At 37.3% G+C, this 15816-nt stretch overlaps 1 protein-coding gene across 3 annotated transcripts in view; it reads left to right on the top strand.

Annotated features, from left to right (window-relative positions):
• The window catches only part of LOC131144775 (uncharacterized), a 35559-nt gene that overhangs the window by 17741 nt on the left and 2002 nt on the right, over positions 1-15816 (top strand). The window lies entirely within an intron of this gene.

Below are 15816 nucleotides of genomic sequence, written 5' to 3'. Positions count from 1 at the left end.
CTTTTACTGCTCGACCTCCCATCCCCTATCTCTGACCTCCTCTGCTATCCTACCTCTTCCACAGCCCTCAGTTGAACCCTACCTGAAAATCTGGAGGCGCGGGCCTCATCCTTTGACTTTGTGCCGCAACACCTCTTTATAGGCCACTCTCAATCACTGTGGCTCTATCAACTATCTCCGAAAAGTCTGGGCTTGGAAACCTACAACCTGCTCATAAAATCCCTGAATCAGGCCCTCCCAAACTTTCTTGCCTTCTTTCCTTATCTGGCACTAAGTGTGGGGTAAACCAGAACAACTCGATAAATCTAGCTACATGCTGCTGTACTGTCATATGCCCCTACGTCAAATACAAAACTCTGCCACCTTTGCATTTCTAACGGTAGCGGGGAAGTATCGCTCGAAGAACAACTCCCTAAAGCGGCTCCAGTTCACCGTTACAGGCTCAAGTTTCTGTTCCGCTACCAGTCTCATTGATCTTCACCAGTATTTGCTTCCCTAGTCAACTCGAATGCAGCAAAGGACACTTTCTACTCCTCAATACAAGGGAGCTCTGCCAACATGTCCTCAATATTCTGAACCCAATTCTCAGCCACTATAGTTGGCCCCTTCGAAAAACGACGGGGCTTCATACGTATGAACTGCTCAATCATGCAGCTCTGTTCCCCTAAACTCCTAGTCATTTTTGTCATCACCTACTGGGTGATGCTACGTAATACCACTAATACACTTAACACACTAGGATCCGAAAATAATCTTCTCTGACCATTCATTTTATCATCTTCAATCCCAATTTAGGATTCAATCCTACCACTTAGAAATAAGAACCGATGATAGTATCCATGGTTTTCCTGAAATCGTCATCCCAGGAAAAACACAGAAACAATCACGGACTCCTACCTCCAGGCCGCAAGATAGAACCCCAAATTCCTAATCTCATCCTCTAAAAATAACTTACTTATATATCAATCTACCCATCTCCTACTTTCATCAAAATCCATTCCTATACTCTGGTATTGTTTCCGCTGCACTTTAAAGTCTATAGAACCTAGCAACCTAGGCTCTAATACCAAACTGTAATGACCTGCCTAATTTATCATATATTTATTAAATTTTTTACATAATAGCATGCCAATAATCATGATAACTATAAACATAATCCACCCAGACCTTTGGGTACTGGGGAAAAACCCTGTCATATATCACTGATACCGTAGCAGCGGAAAACATACATCATATGCATAACAAATCAACCGTCCAAATACAATACCAGAGTTTTACAAACCCGTCATCTAAATATACACACATCCCAAAATGATCATAAAGTTCCCTAGGGTCACTACCCAAAAACCCATCTGACCCTAGCATAGCGACTTACCCTTCTGGAAGGGTAGATCGGGCGACCACTAACGCTGTGGAGCTCTATCCGCTCCTCTACTTGGATTTCCTGAAATGTTTTAGAGTTGGGTTGAGACACCTCTCAGTAAGGGAAATAAACTAATATCAGTGTGTGGTAATATGGGTATTTTCATGTGTCATAAGCATATACTGTATATAAATCGTATGTGTGAAAACTGTCTGATAATTTACTGAATAAACATATTTGAAAGTAGCATACATGTCATGCTATATATCTGTACATGTAAAACATCTTATATCACTGCATAATACGTGAAATAAATCCCTGGATGGATAGCTAACTGATGCCATGTATTACCCCTACATGACTGGGTTGTGTGGTCTGAAGGTGGGACCTAGCACTGGTTGGCCGACCATGTTAGATCAATATAAGTCTGTAAGTATGATGAGCCCGCCCCACCCTAGTCCAGACTACCAGGGGGAAGTCTACAACTTTGCACTGAAGCCACATCGACTGCCAATCTCCCACAGCCTCTTGCGGCATGTGCTAATACTAACATAATCTGAATACATATATAGCTATGGTACGGTGCTGCTGAACTAAACTAAACTAAGCCATTTGTGTACTGATATCATATATTGTATTTCATATGCTGAATATAACCGTTTCACCATAATATCTAACATAATAATATTTTCATAAAAATAACATATCTTTCATTACGACCCTTGCGCCAACATTTCATATCATATCATATAAATTAATGGTCCTTATGCCATTTTATATAAACTGTGGCCCTTGTGCTGTTTCACATAAATTACGGCCCTTGCGCCGTTTCATAAATTACGGTCCTTGCGCCATTTCACATAAATTACGGAAAATATAATTCCTGTACTGTTTTAATCATTTGCTGAAGCATGAAGGTTCTAAAAACATAACATTTTGCCATCACATAAATCATAAGATTTTATACCCATGCCACACAAATTAAACTATTTTTCCTGATAATATATATAAACATTCCCTATAAACAGCAGTAATTTTTCCAAACATAATTTTATATCATACATAATTTCTAAAATAAAATGTTGTAGAATAATAAGTATTTCCATGAAAATTCTGACTTAATTTATTCCCTTACCTAGTTTCTTGAATTACGACAACAGGAATTCCAAACTGATGCCTGCTGCGCTCACCTGGACCCTGAATCAAAAATCTTAATTCCATTAAAATACTATTTTAATATTTTCTAGACCCATAAATTCCAAATAAATAATTATACCCTCAAATATAACCAATTTACTTAATTTCTCAAATCCTACTCTCACTTTTGAATGGTGCTTAGGAAACCCAAATTGAAAATTTACTCCAACCAAAATGACGACGATTGCGACTAGGATTCTGTGGTGGTGCCCGTCGTGGATTTGGTTGAAAATCTAAGAGAAATTGAGAAAATAGGGAAAGATTACCTTACCCGAGGAATGGTGCCTACACCGCTTCTATGACAAATCCGCTCTTGTAGATATATCGGTGGTGGAAAATGGAGTCCAGCGGTATTTTTGGTTTTCCGATCGGCCGAATATTGGCCGAGAAAATAAGGAGAGAAGGAGAGGAGACGAGGAGAGGCGTTTGGGGGGGGGGGGGGGCTTGTGTCTTTGAGATTAATTCAATCTCAGTAACAAGTGTCTCCTGAAGCTTGATGGTGCTTCAAGAGATGTATATATATATTACTTATATTATAATAATATTATATTATATATATATATATCTTATTGTTATATATCCTTATATGTTTATATATATAACCACCATATTATTTAATTAATTTATTCAATTTAATAATGTTTAATTAATTAATTAATTAATACTTAATTTAATTTTTATTTATTTTCTTATTTTTTATTTTATTTTACATTCCCAAGTATATCATTTTCTGGGGCGTTACACCGAGCCCCATGGCCGCTCGATCCACCCCGAAAATCGCTCCTCCCCCAATCTTGATTCAACTTCACCACGAGGCCTTCAGCATGTGAATCCTCGTCGCTGACCTTCTTTCTTTGGTGGAACCTCAGCAACGCACCTGTGATGTCTTCCAACTCCAGGGTTTCTTTTCCCCAAGTTAGTTTCGTAACCAAGTTTTCGTATGCCGGAGACGTCATTTGGAAATATAGCAGCATTAGTGCTTTATCCTCTTCCTTAAACTTCACATCAACGCGCTTCAGATCGCTGATGATATGATGTTGATGTGCTAACTAAAGTCCGAACCCTCCGCCATCTTAAGCAAAAGTAAAGTTTTTGCTTAAGATACAACTTGTTCGTAAGCGACTTGGACATGTACCAACTTTCAAGCTTCAACCAAATCGCAGCCGACGATTCCTCATCTATGACATTGTACATAACGTCATCGGCTAGATAGTGTAGGATTGTGGAAACCGCCTTTGCTTCAAGCTCTTTCCAACTTGCTTCGTTCATGTTGTCCGACTTCTTTCCATACAAAACCTTCACCATCCTTTGCTGCACTAGTAGATCTTTCACCCTTCGTTGCCAAAGTCTGAAATTACCAATTCCGTTGAACATGTTCATATTGAACTTAATCGAAGAGACACCAGCCATTGTAGAACCAATACCTTTGATAGCACTTGTTGACGTTCGTTCAACTTGAACACACGCAGTGGAAGCACACAATCAAACACGAAACATTCAACAACCACTAATGCAACAATCACTCGACAATGAAATATACTTAAGGAGCAATCAAACAATAATAAGAAGAATAAAAAGCACAACTAGAATGCACAAGATTTATGTGGTTCGGCTACAGCCTACATCCATGGGAGCAGCACTTTGATTTTCACTATGATCAATGTCAAAGCTACAATCTTTGGGTTATAGTATTGTTTAAGTATGAACTCAATGCGTACAAAAGTGTTCTAGTATATCTAAACTATCTGTATCAATCCTCGAAGGAAATCCCTCCATTTTAGCTCAGTCTACAAGCCCCCAATTTGAAATCACGTAATCTGCTCCGATGGTAACCGTCGACGGTTTAGCCAAACCGTCGAAGGTTTGGTGTTGAGAAAAATGCCTTCTACGTATTGCCTGAAACCGTAGACGGTTAGGGCCCAATTCGTTGATGGTTTGCCCTCAGTGTTGTAGACTCCTCTTATGCAATTGTCCCTCGCTTCATGTAGCTTTCTTCGGTACATGTGATCTGTTTTGAATATGAACCACATCCCCAACAATAGAAGACAAGGATGTTAAGTTCTTTTGAATGATTTAGGTTTTAAGATGGGTTGCCTGGGTGGAGAGTAGTTTAGTACTTGTTTGGAGGGGGTCGGGAGAAAAGTTAAAAAAAGGGGTTAGGGAAGTAGGTAGATTAGCGTCCATCCTTAATTAATTATGATAAAAAAGGAAGGGTTTCAGGGGTCTTAGCTAATGTTAAATGAAGATCCTTTTGTGGAATTTTAGGAGTTTAGGGGGGTTGGTTAAGAGGAGGATTATTAGAGATTTGATAAATAGAATTAGCATTGATATTTTATTTCTTTGAGAAACCAATTTAGAGGACATTGGTCCCTAGATTTTCAGAGTATTTGGAATTCGAGGTCTTGGAAATGGGCAATTTTTCCTTCTTTTTGGCCTTTTTTGGGGGGGGGGGGGGGGGGGTCAATTAGTCGCTTAGGACACCAGAGCTTGTTTCTTAAAGTATTGTATACTTAGATTCTTTTTCCTTATCTTTGTTGTTAGATGTTAAGAGAGTTGGGGAGTGGTGATTTACTTCTGTGTATGGCCCTACTATTTCTTTTCAGCAGAATAGTTTTTTTGAAGAGTTTTCTAGCTTGTTTGGTCTTTGTAACCCACAAATGGGTGGTGGAGTGTGATTTTAATGCTGTTCATAAAGTTGTCATCGTGTGACCTGGAGGTCATAGGTTTGAGGCATGGAAACAACCTCTTGCAAAATGCAAGGTAAGGCTGCGTACTATAGACCCATTGTGGTATGCCCCTTCATATGTGGGAGCTTTGTGCACCGAGCTGCCCCTTTAGGCGGGGGAGTCTGTAGGGTGAATATCAGGATTAGAAGTTTTGATAATTTTAATTGGGAATGTGGCCGTATCAATGTTCTTTTAAAAAATAGCAATTTTAGTGGACTTGGGGGATAGATCTTGGTCTTACATTAATAGATTCCTCTTTACATATTTTGAGAAGATTTGTTTTTGAACATTGTACAAAAGGTGTTGGTTAGACCCACCTTCAATCGTAGCCCTATTCTCCTAAATTCTAATTCCATTAAATGGGGACCATTCTCTTTAGATTTGAGTATATGTGGTTGGCTCATTCCTCTTTTTCGGGAAGATTTTAGAATGGTGGAAGGAGTGCCAGGTTCATGTGTGGGCAGGTTTTAGGGTGATGAAGAAGCTGAAGTTCGTTAAAATGGGCTTAAGGTTTGGAACAAAGAGTTGTTAGGGAATATTGGCAGAGGTTTAGAGATATTACATTGAATACAATGAAAGGTTTATACATTTTAGAGGAGTTGTGTTTATCGGGAGAGGGAGAGGGGGGCTTATTTTTGCAATGAATTGGAAGTGCTTTTTTCAGAGAAAAAAGAATTTGGTGTAAAAAATCTAGGGTTTGTTGAGCCATGGATGGGGTTGCAACAGTAGATTGTTCCTTTACTTTGAGGAATGTGGGAATGAGTTGATGTTGGAGGGGCTAGATTGGGAACCCAATGGGGAAGAGTTTGGTAATTTGCTTGAGAGGCTGTTTGGATTGGAAGAGAAAAGAAAGGCAGTGATAGAAATGGATAGGGATAAAGCTCCATGTATGGATGGTTTCACTTTGTCTATTTTCCAGGATAGTTGATGATGTAACAAGATTTTGTTGTGCTCATTCCCAAAAAAGAGAGGTTGAGGAAGATGAGAGATTTTACACCATTAGTTTAATCACTAACATTTATAAGATTCTCTCTGAAGACTTGTCGAGGAGACTTAGGGAGGTGTTGGGGGAAACTATTTCATTAGCACAATTTGCTTTTGTTAGAGAGGCAAATCTAGAAGCAGTTTTGGTAGCTAATGAAGTGGTCGAGGATTTTAAATGGAGAAGTAAACAAGGCATTTAAAAAAAAAAGAAATTAGATTTTGAGAAAGCCTACAATATGGTTATTTGGAAAGTCTTGTATAAGGTGATGGCTAAGAAGGCTTTGGGTCTTATGGCGTAATTGGATAAAAGGTTGCCTTAGCAGCCAATTGTTTTATGGTTATTAATGGAAAGCCTAGGGAGTGTTTTGATATGTTTAGGGGGTTAAGATAAGGGTATCGGTTATCTCCTTTCTTGTGTAGGTTGGTTGTGGATGGTTTGAGTAGGTTTGTATAGGGTGTCCAGGAATTTGGAGTGATTAGGTGTTAGAGGGTTTTAGATCTCTTGTGGGTTGCGTTTTGTTTCTAGGCCATTTTGTATCTTGGCCTTCCTCTTGGGTAGGGGTGTGCAATCGGTTGGTTCGGCCAATTCGGCCAATTAACCAAATTTTTTCGATTAACGCTTCATTATAACCGAATCGATCGAATTACACTCCTTAACCAAACTGTACCCGACCTGTTCCCGACTGAACCGAATTTCCGGTTAATTCAGTTAATCGAATTTAACCGAATTAAATTATAATTAATTATGGAAAAAATATGATTGTATAATTTATATGCTTTCAAGATTCAACTTAATAATTTATATTTAATTATTAATTGATTGCATAATTAATTAATTACATAATTTAGGAATTTGGATTTAGGGAATTGTGGGAACCCTAAATTATATAATTTATATTTAATTATTAATTAATTACATAATTTAGTTAAATCGGTTAACCGAAATTCACTTTTCCCATAATTGAACCCAAAATCGAATAACCAAATTGACCAAATTATAAAACCGAACCGAACCAACCAAATTTGGTCGGTTAATTTGGTTAAAATTGAATTATGCTCACCCCTACTCTTGGGGGTAACCTGTTGTCCACTACTTTTTGAGATCCAGTGCTAGAGAGGGTAGGGAAGAGACTTAAAGGGTGGAAGAAGGCTTATATTTCCTTGGGTGGTAGGATTATTCTCATGAGTGCATGTCTCGATAATATTCCTATTTACTATCTCTCTGTTTTTAATATTCCTATGAAAATAGTCAAGAGTTTATAGAAGCTTATGAGAGATTTTCTGTGGCCTAATATGGAAGATAAAATGGTTCATCTTGTTAGTTGGGGAGGCAGTTAGGAGGCCAAAATCTGAGAGAGGCCTGGGTATAGATAGTTTGGTTTCTAAAAACATTTCTTTAATAGGCAAATGGTTATGGAGATTCCCTTCAGAGTCTGGTTCCTTATGGCTGAAAGTAATGAAAAGTAAGTATGGTATTCATATGAATGCGTGGGATACTAGGGGAAGGGGAATTGGTTCTCATGCATGCACTTGGAAATTTGTCTCTCAAGTTTCTGCCTATTTCTTTTTCTCACTTGTTTTTCTATTGCTGTTGGGTGTAGGGTTTGCGTTTGGGAAGATATTTGGGTGGGTGAGACTTTGTTGGTTTACCTTGTGCCTCGATTGTACAAAGTTTCGTTTGTGCATGATGCATTGATGCTTCTATTTCTGAATTTTATTCTTCTGAGACGGGTCTTGTGTGTTGTGTCTTCATGTTCTGAATTCATTCATTCTTAAGACCACGGGGGACAGTAGGCTTTGGATTGGGGACTCTTCAGTTTCTTTCTCTTTGAAGTCTTCATTGTCCATCTGACTAAGCCTATTATTCCAGTCCTTTTCATTCGGATAAAATAGTGTAAAAGGCTGTTGTTCTTTTTCAGATTTGACCATACTGGATTTCGTATGGACTTTTTCTCTTACCAGGGTTAATACAAAAGACTTGCTTCAAATTAAGAGGCCTTATAAGGCTCTTAGTCCTAATGTCTGTTTGATGTGTGGCAAGGAAAGAGAGACTAATTGATTTTATTCCTATGTCATGAGGTGGCAAGGGCACTGTGGAATGATTTGTTTTCCTGTAGCAATGAGGATTGGGCGACTCCGAAGACAACTTATGAGTTCATGTCAGTAGAGTTTTAGGACTTTGAAAGGAAGAGAAAAAGGAGAAGGTTTTGGTTTTGTGTTGTTTTTGCAATATTGTGGACTCTTTGATTTGAATGGAATGCTAGGATATTTGGAGATCAGAAGACTCTTAACGCTTTTGATTTCGAAGAAAGCTTCTTGTTTTGGCTGCATTTTGGGCTTATAGTTTTGGGGTTTTTTAAGGGTATTTCGCTGTCTAATATCCAGAGGGATTGGAAGGCAGCATTGCTATAAATAAATTTTTTCCTTTTGTTTTTTCTGTAGAGGAGGATGACTTGTCCTCTTTTCCCTATAATTTTTTTTTTCCTTTATTACATAGTGAAGTCTTTTGTTATCTAAAAAAAACATATCTAGGGTCCATTCATACATTTTCAATTGCATCGTAGGGCTAGGTCTCATTTATCAGCTCACCTATACCATACTCACATGACGATCCATATTGAGCTCACCAAGCAAGCTCTAAATCAGATAGCTTCTTTCAAGTTCATGGCTTCCATGCCTGCCATCTGCTTGGCCTCGGAGATAACAATGCCATTGTAGGTTACAATGCCCAATTACAGAACGCATACCTAGGATTTGTTCTTACATTTTCAATTGCATCCTAGGGCTAGGTTGTTGGTATTACTGTATTAATGTTGGATGTTTCAAATTTAAAAAATATCTGTTCAATAAATATTATATAATAGTCATCAGCTTTATTGAATATATCAGTTTTAACATTTTTAAAATATTAACTACTATTTTAATGTTTCGTATCTATGGTGCTGGAAGTTATACTTAATTTTACTTATAAAAACTGTGATCCAACTTCATTTCAAGATACATTTTTCTTCTTCAAAACAACTCTATATTATACTCTCTCTTGAGATTTTGTTGGGTAAGCAAATGACGTTACATCTCCTGTAGCTCTGGTGTTTGTGAGTGCACACAAAACTGAGCTAGCCGAGTTATATGAACCGAGAAATGTTCTCCGTAGGCGCGAAATCAGCTTTAAGGATAGTGGTCTTTTCATGCTTCAGCTTCTGCTAATTATTTGTATTTTTATTTAATATTAAATTTATTTGTAAATATTTTCCCTTATATTATATTTCCAACAATCTTAATGCAGATTTCTATTATCTATTTTTAGAAGGGGGAAAAAAAAATTGCGTATGCTGAAAATTATAAAAGAAACTTTGATTCCATTAAGATTGGTCATAATTGTTGGTGTACTACTTTATATTTTGCAATAAGTCCGAGCATATCTCCATTTATTTATTCTTTAAAGATTTGAATTTTGAACACTTAAAGTTGAGGTTACTTTATTATCTTATTTGTTAATCATGAATGTCATGATACATGATTTTCAGAATGTAATTTTCATGTTAAATTATTTTTTTTAACCAACCAAATTCAATGGCATTATATATATATATATATATTAGTGTTTTGAGGTGAGCCTTACATGCCTAATACACCTTGAGGCCCAGTTTAAAATACAAAATTCCACAAAGGCTAAGCATTATATGCTGAGGCTAACGCATTTTTACAAAAGCTACGCCTTTTGCGCCTTTTTAGTTGAGGTTTATGGATTTCTAGAACTCTTGAACCTTAATCTTTCCAAAATTACAGAGAGCTGTATCTTAGTTTGGACTATGTCATTGTATAGCTATCTCTTGTCGTGATTTATGTCTTGTATTCAAGTTAGCAATTTTTGAATAGCCGACAAGTAGTTTGCAAAGTATATACATTTTTTCTTTCTTACATTATATTTGTGATTTTTTAAATTTTTCTTTATTTTAAAAATATATAAAATTTATTTACATTTTTTTAATCTTAAAAATAAATTCTTAAAAGGCTTAAGCCAACGTCTTAAAGCTTATGCCTCACCTTTTAAGGGTTAAAACGCCTCGCCTTACACCTTCGCCTTTTAAAACATTGATATATATGTATGTATGTATGTATGCATTGATTTTGTGTATTTTGTAAGTTTTCTGGGCCACACAAGTTTTGATGTTTGTTCTTACTTTCTTCAATGTTCTCACATTGAAGTTGATTGCCATTTTGGTTTTGAGAAACTTGTGTAGAAGCTCATTACTACAACTTATGTGAAGTTTGATATGTAGCTTGCTGATTTGTTTTCCAAAGATTTTGGGGGTACTTATGTTAAATTTATTTGTAGCTAGGAGCATATGATATTTATGCTCCAACTTGAGGAGGTGTGTTAAAAATTATTTTAGTCTTTTAGTATTATTAAGTGTGTTACTTTGTGTAGTGAGAGTTTGTAACTCCTATTCAAGTTAGGTCATCCATTTAATCAAAATTTCACACCTACTTTGAGTTCCGTGTAATCTTATGGGCAAGTCTTATCAATTAAAAAAGCATCAGTGTTTCCGTTGTTCATGAGTCAATAAACGGGCAATTAAACCCTTCATGTTTGTCCATTTCGATTTGGGGTAATAGTTGTGTCATGTCAAAGTTGGAGTTTTAATACTTTGTTACGTTTGTCATGATTACTCCAGAATGACTAGGCTGTATTTAAAGGAAGATCTTTTTGAGTTGTTTAATATCTTTTGTGCCATTTATTGTCAAATAAGTACTTAGTTTGATATGCCAGTCAGGAATCTTCGTAGTCATAATGCTAAGTAGTAATTCAATACTTAATTCACTACCTATATGACTAACTTTGCTATGATATGCCAGTCATTTTACTACACAACAAATGGAGTTGTAGAGCGGAGAGCAAACATATTCTTGAATTTATTGAGCATTATTGTATCAATAAATGCCCCCCAAAGTTTTTTTGGAGTGATGTTGTGCTCACTATTTGTCCTCTCATCAATAAAGTTCCATCCTCTGTCATATGTGGTAAAATCCCCATATTCAGTATTCGGCTATGTCTCCTTTGTCCATCAATTAAATCCAGGAATAGATAAGTTGGATCCTCGTTCTATTAAATGTATCTTTCTTGGTTATTCTTGTACTTAAAAAGGTCATGTTATACCTCTACTTTGGATCCTCGTTCTATTAAATGTGTCTTGCTTGGTTATTCTTGTACTTAAAAAGGTCATGTTATACCTTTACTTTAGGTCAATTTTTTGTCTCTGTGATGTCACCTTTTTTGAATCTACACTATACTATTATGATTCCTTGAGTTCTGTTGACTTTGATGAGTCCCTTTCTCTGCCTAGCCTTCGATATAGTAGCCTATTATCTCCACCTAGTCCTCTTACATCTTCAGCTAGTTAGGGTCCTCGTTGCATGGATCATCCCAATTTGCACATCTAGTTGTCTACACACGGGATCTCAAAGGAGGAGAGTTTCCTCGAGATTTCACTTCTATGACTCTCATTCCCCCGTCTGATTATCTTATTTCCTAAGATGCTAATCCTCCTATTGTTATTCGAAAGGGTAAATGCACTTGTACCCAACATCCAATCTCTAATTTTATTTCTTTATAGTTTCTTGTCGTCCTTATATTACTATCTTGTTAGTACTTAGTCTTCTGTTGCTTTTCTAAAATTTATCTTTGAAGCCTTGTCCCATTCTGTGTTGAGGAGTGCAATGATTGAAGAGATGCATGCGCTATAGGATAATGATGCGTGGGAGTTGGTACCTCTTCCTATTGATAAGTCTGTGGTTGGTTGTCGTTGGGTGTGTATCATGAAGGTCAATCCAGATGGTTCCATGGCTCAATTGATGGCGTGCCTTGTTGCTAAGGAAAATAATAAGGTGTATGGTTTGGATTATTCAGATACATTCTCCTCAGTTGTCAAACTTGCCTCAGTACATTTGTTCATCTTCTTAGTCACCACATGACACTAGCCTCTGCATCAGTTAGATGTGAAGAATGCTTTCCTACATGGTGATCTTCAAAAAGGAAGTTTATATGGAGTAGCCACCTGAGTTTGTTGCTCAAGGGGAGTCAGGCTTAGTGTGTTGGCTTAAGAAATCACTATATGGCTTAAACAAGTCTTCTAGAGCATGGTTTGGTCGATTCAGTGATGTAGTACTTGAGTGTGGCTCATGACTGTGTGCAGTAGATCATTCTATATTTTATCATCATATTCCATCCAATAGGATTCTACTTATTGTGTATGTGGATGATATTGTGATTACTGGTAAAGTGATCAAGGTATCCAAGGCCTAAAGCATTTCCTATAAATTAGATATTAGACTAAGAATTTAGGACCATTGAAGTTTTTCTTAGGAATAGAAGCATTAAGATCTCCTATGAGGACCAGCATGTCACAAAGTTTGTTCTTGATCTTTTAGAAGAGACTCTTGCTGGGATACAGACTTGTTGATACACTCATGGATCCTAACAGCAAGTTAGTGCTAGACATAGGTGGTTGCCTAACCTAGGACAATACTAGAGACTTGTCGCAAAGTTGAATTATCTTATAGTCATTCTACCAAGTATCATTTGCGACAATTTTTTTGAGTTAGTTTCTTGATTTTCGAGAATAAGTCACGAGGATGAAGTAAATCGCATCTTGAGGAGAGGTCTCTTACATTGGGATTGGGCTCACACTAATATTTAGGGATGCATAGATGCAGATTGGGGTAGTGATTTGGTTTCTTGAAAGAGGAAGAAACAAACTTTAGTGGCCAGGTTAAGTGTTGAGTTATAGGGTCATGGCTCACACTATATGTGAACTTGTTTGGTTGAAGAACATGTTAGAAGAATTGGGTTTTCCAAAGTCTTAGTTTATGGAGTTTATGTGTGATAATCAAACTGCTATTCATATTGCCTCCAACACGGTCTTCTATGAGTGGAAAAATACATTGAAGTTGATTGCCATTTTGTTTGGGAGAAACTTGTTTAGAAGCTCATGTGAAGTTTGATTTGCAGCTTGTTGATTTATTCACTAAAGCCTTGTGGGGTGCTTGAGTTAAATCCATTTGTAACAAGATAGGAGCATATATATGCCCTAACTTGAGGGGGAGTGTTATATTGGTCATTTAGCATTATTAGCATGTGTTAGCGCTATGTTGGTAAGTATGAGTTAGTAAAAATATTATGGTCATTGATACATACTTGACGTATATTATAAATAGAGGGAAAGACCTATTGTTGTGACGAGGTCTTCCATTTTACCTAATTATGCAACAAGAATGAGGAAAAGACTGTTAATGTGGGTGATGTTTATGCGCGTGTACATACACACTAGATGGATGCCACCTACAGTGTTGCTGCAATAAAAATTTAAATTTTTTAATATAATTCCTTGAGAGGAAGAGCTTTGGTGAGCATCGGTGTCAGTGGATTAGAGGCTGTTTGTCTAATGTATGGTTCTCGGCGATTGTTAATGGTGAGCTGAAATCTTGGTTTAGAGCTTCTAGGGGAATTAGACAAGGTGACCCTTTACCCCCATTTCTTTTTGTCTTCATAGCTGATGTGCTGAGGCAGGATGGTGGATTGGGCTGTAGAGTGGGGGTTGGTTAAAGGTCTAGAAGTAGGGAAAGTGGAAGTGGTGGTCTCTCATCTTTAGTTTGATGAGGACACTATTTTCTTCCTTGACGATCATAGCCCTTCCTAAGGAGAATGTTGGGCATTTTTCAAATTTTTGATAGGGTGTCGTGCCTTAAAATTAAGGGCAAATGACATTGACCTACCTTGAGGTTTAGCAAAAAGACAATGACCTCTCCTAAGGTTTCAAAAATTCCAAGGACCTTCCCTGAGGTTTCAAGAATTCCAAGGACTTCTCCTAAGGTTTGCCAAAAAGACATAAACCTCTTCTTATATTTTACAAAAAGACAAGTTTTTTGAGGGGAGGCCAAACCTCAGGGGAGGTCTCTCACACTTTTAAAACCTCAAGCGAGGTTTTTGTCTTTTTGTCAAACCTTAGGGGAGGTGAGTGTCTTTTGCCCTAAAATTAATATGGGGAAGAGTGGTTTAGCAGATTTGATTGTGCCTGTGGAGGAGTGATGGAATCACTGAAGTGTGGTGTGGCATTTTGGATTGGCCTATGATTTACTTAGGGATCTCCTTGGGGGGTAACCTTGGAGGAGCATATTTTTGGAGTCCGGTAGTGGAAAGGTCCGAAAGGATGATAAGAATTTGGACGATTAGAAGGGGACTCTTTTTTCTTGAGGAGGTAGAATAACCTTGATCCAGGTTTGTCTCTCTAGAATTCCGTTATATTTCATGTCTGTTTTTAGGATTCCAAAGGGGATTGCGAGCAAGCTCGAGAATTATGAGACTTTCTGCGGTCTGGTAGGGGGGATCACAGGGACCACTTAGCTGGGATGAGGTTTGTAGGTCAAAAAAAGAGGGAGGGTTGGGTCTATGGAAGTTGGTGTCTAAAAAAATGGCTCTTTTATCTAAATAACTATGGTATTTCCGTCTAGAAGAATTGTCCCTTTGGCATAGGGTAATAATGCGGGTTGGATGAGAATGGGTAGGATATGAATGTTAGTTTAAGATGTTCTTTGGGTAGTCCTTGGAGGGTTATTTCTCAGATTTATCCTTCTTTCATCTCTCACACTAAACTTGAGGTGTGGAGGAGCTCTTGAATCTGTTAATGGAAAGACCCTTGCTTGGGTAATGCATCCTTGTCGAATTCATCCCTTGCCTTTTTCAATAAAGCTCCAAGTAAAATAGAGCTATATCTTTCCTTCTTGTGGATTTGAGTAGTCCGTTGGTTTCCTAGTATCTTCATTTTAAGACACCTCTTAATGACAGGGAGATGGTAGAGCTGTCTTCTTTGTTTTCTTTATTGAATGAGAGTAATCTTTCATTGGGGAGGGATGTTTGGTCCTGGTCTTTGGATCAGTTGGGAGTGTTTTTTTTTTGGTAATCTTATTTTGAATTCTTGACTCACTCTAATTCTTCTTTCCGACTCTTATCATTTCATCTGGAGGGCTAACACTCCAAAATTAAGGCTTTAATTTGGTTGTTTGTGCTCAATAAAATTTAATACTAATAACTTGCTGCAAATGAGGAGACCTTTGAAGGCTCTCACACCATTTGTATGTGTGCTCTGTTACAAAAATTCAGAGATAGCTTCTCATCTTCTTTTGCACAGTGGATTTTCTTGGAGGATTTTGGATATGCTTTTTGGTATTTTTTGGAGAGAGCTGGGCTTGCCCTTCTTTGGTTGGTGAATTGTCAGCTACTTCTTTCAAAGGGCTTTGGTAGGAGAAAGGATAAGGCAGTCCTATGAAAGTGTGGAATATTTGCAGTTTTATGGGGGTTATGGTTGGAGCGTAATGCAAGGATATTCAATGGAAATAAATTAAATAGGGTGCTGGTTTGGGAAAAAAAATCAGTATTTGGCTTCACTGTGGTGCACTGGTTTGGGTTTTTTAGATGAATTATTTTCCACTAGTTGCATAGATATTGGAGGAACATTTTGGAATGTGGATTTATTATTTTTCGCTATT

Source organism: Malania oleifera, chromosome 1, assembly GCF_029873635.1.
Source record: "Malania oleifera isolate guangnan ecotype guangnan chromosome 1, ASM2987363v1, whole genome shotgun sequence".
Lineage (NCBI taxonomy): Eukaryota > Viridiplantae > Streptophyta > Magnoliopsida > Santalales > Ximeniaceae > Malania > Malania oleifera.
Note: the sequence above shows the minus strand (reverse complement) of the source record. Positions and strands in the feature narration are given on the sequence as shown.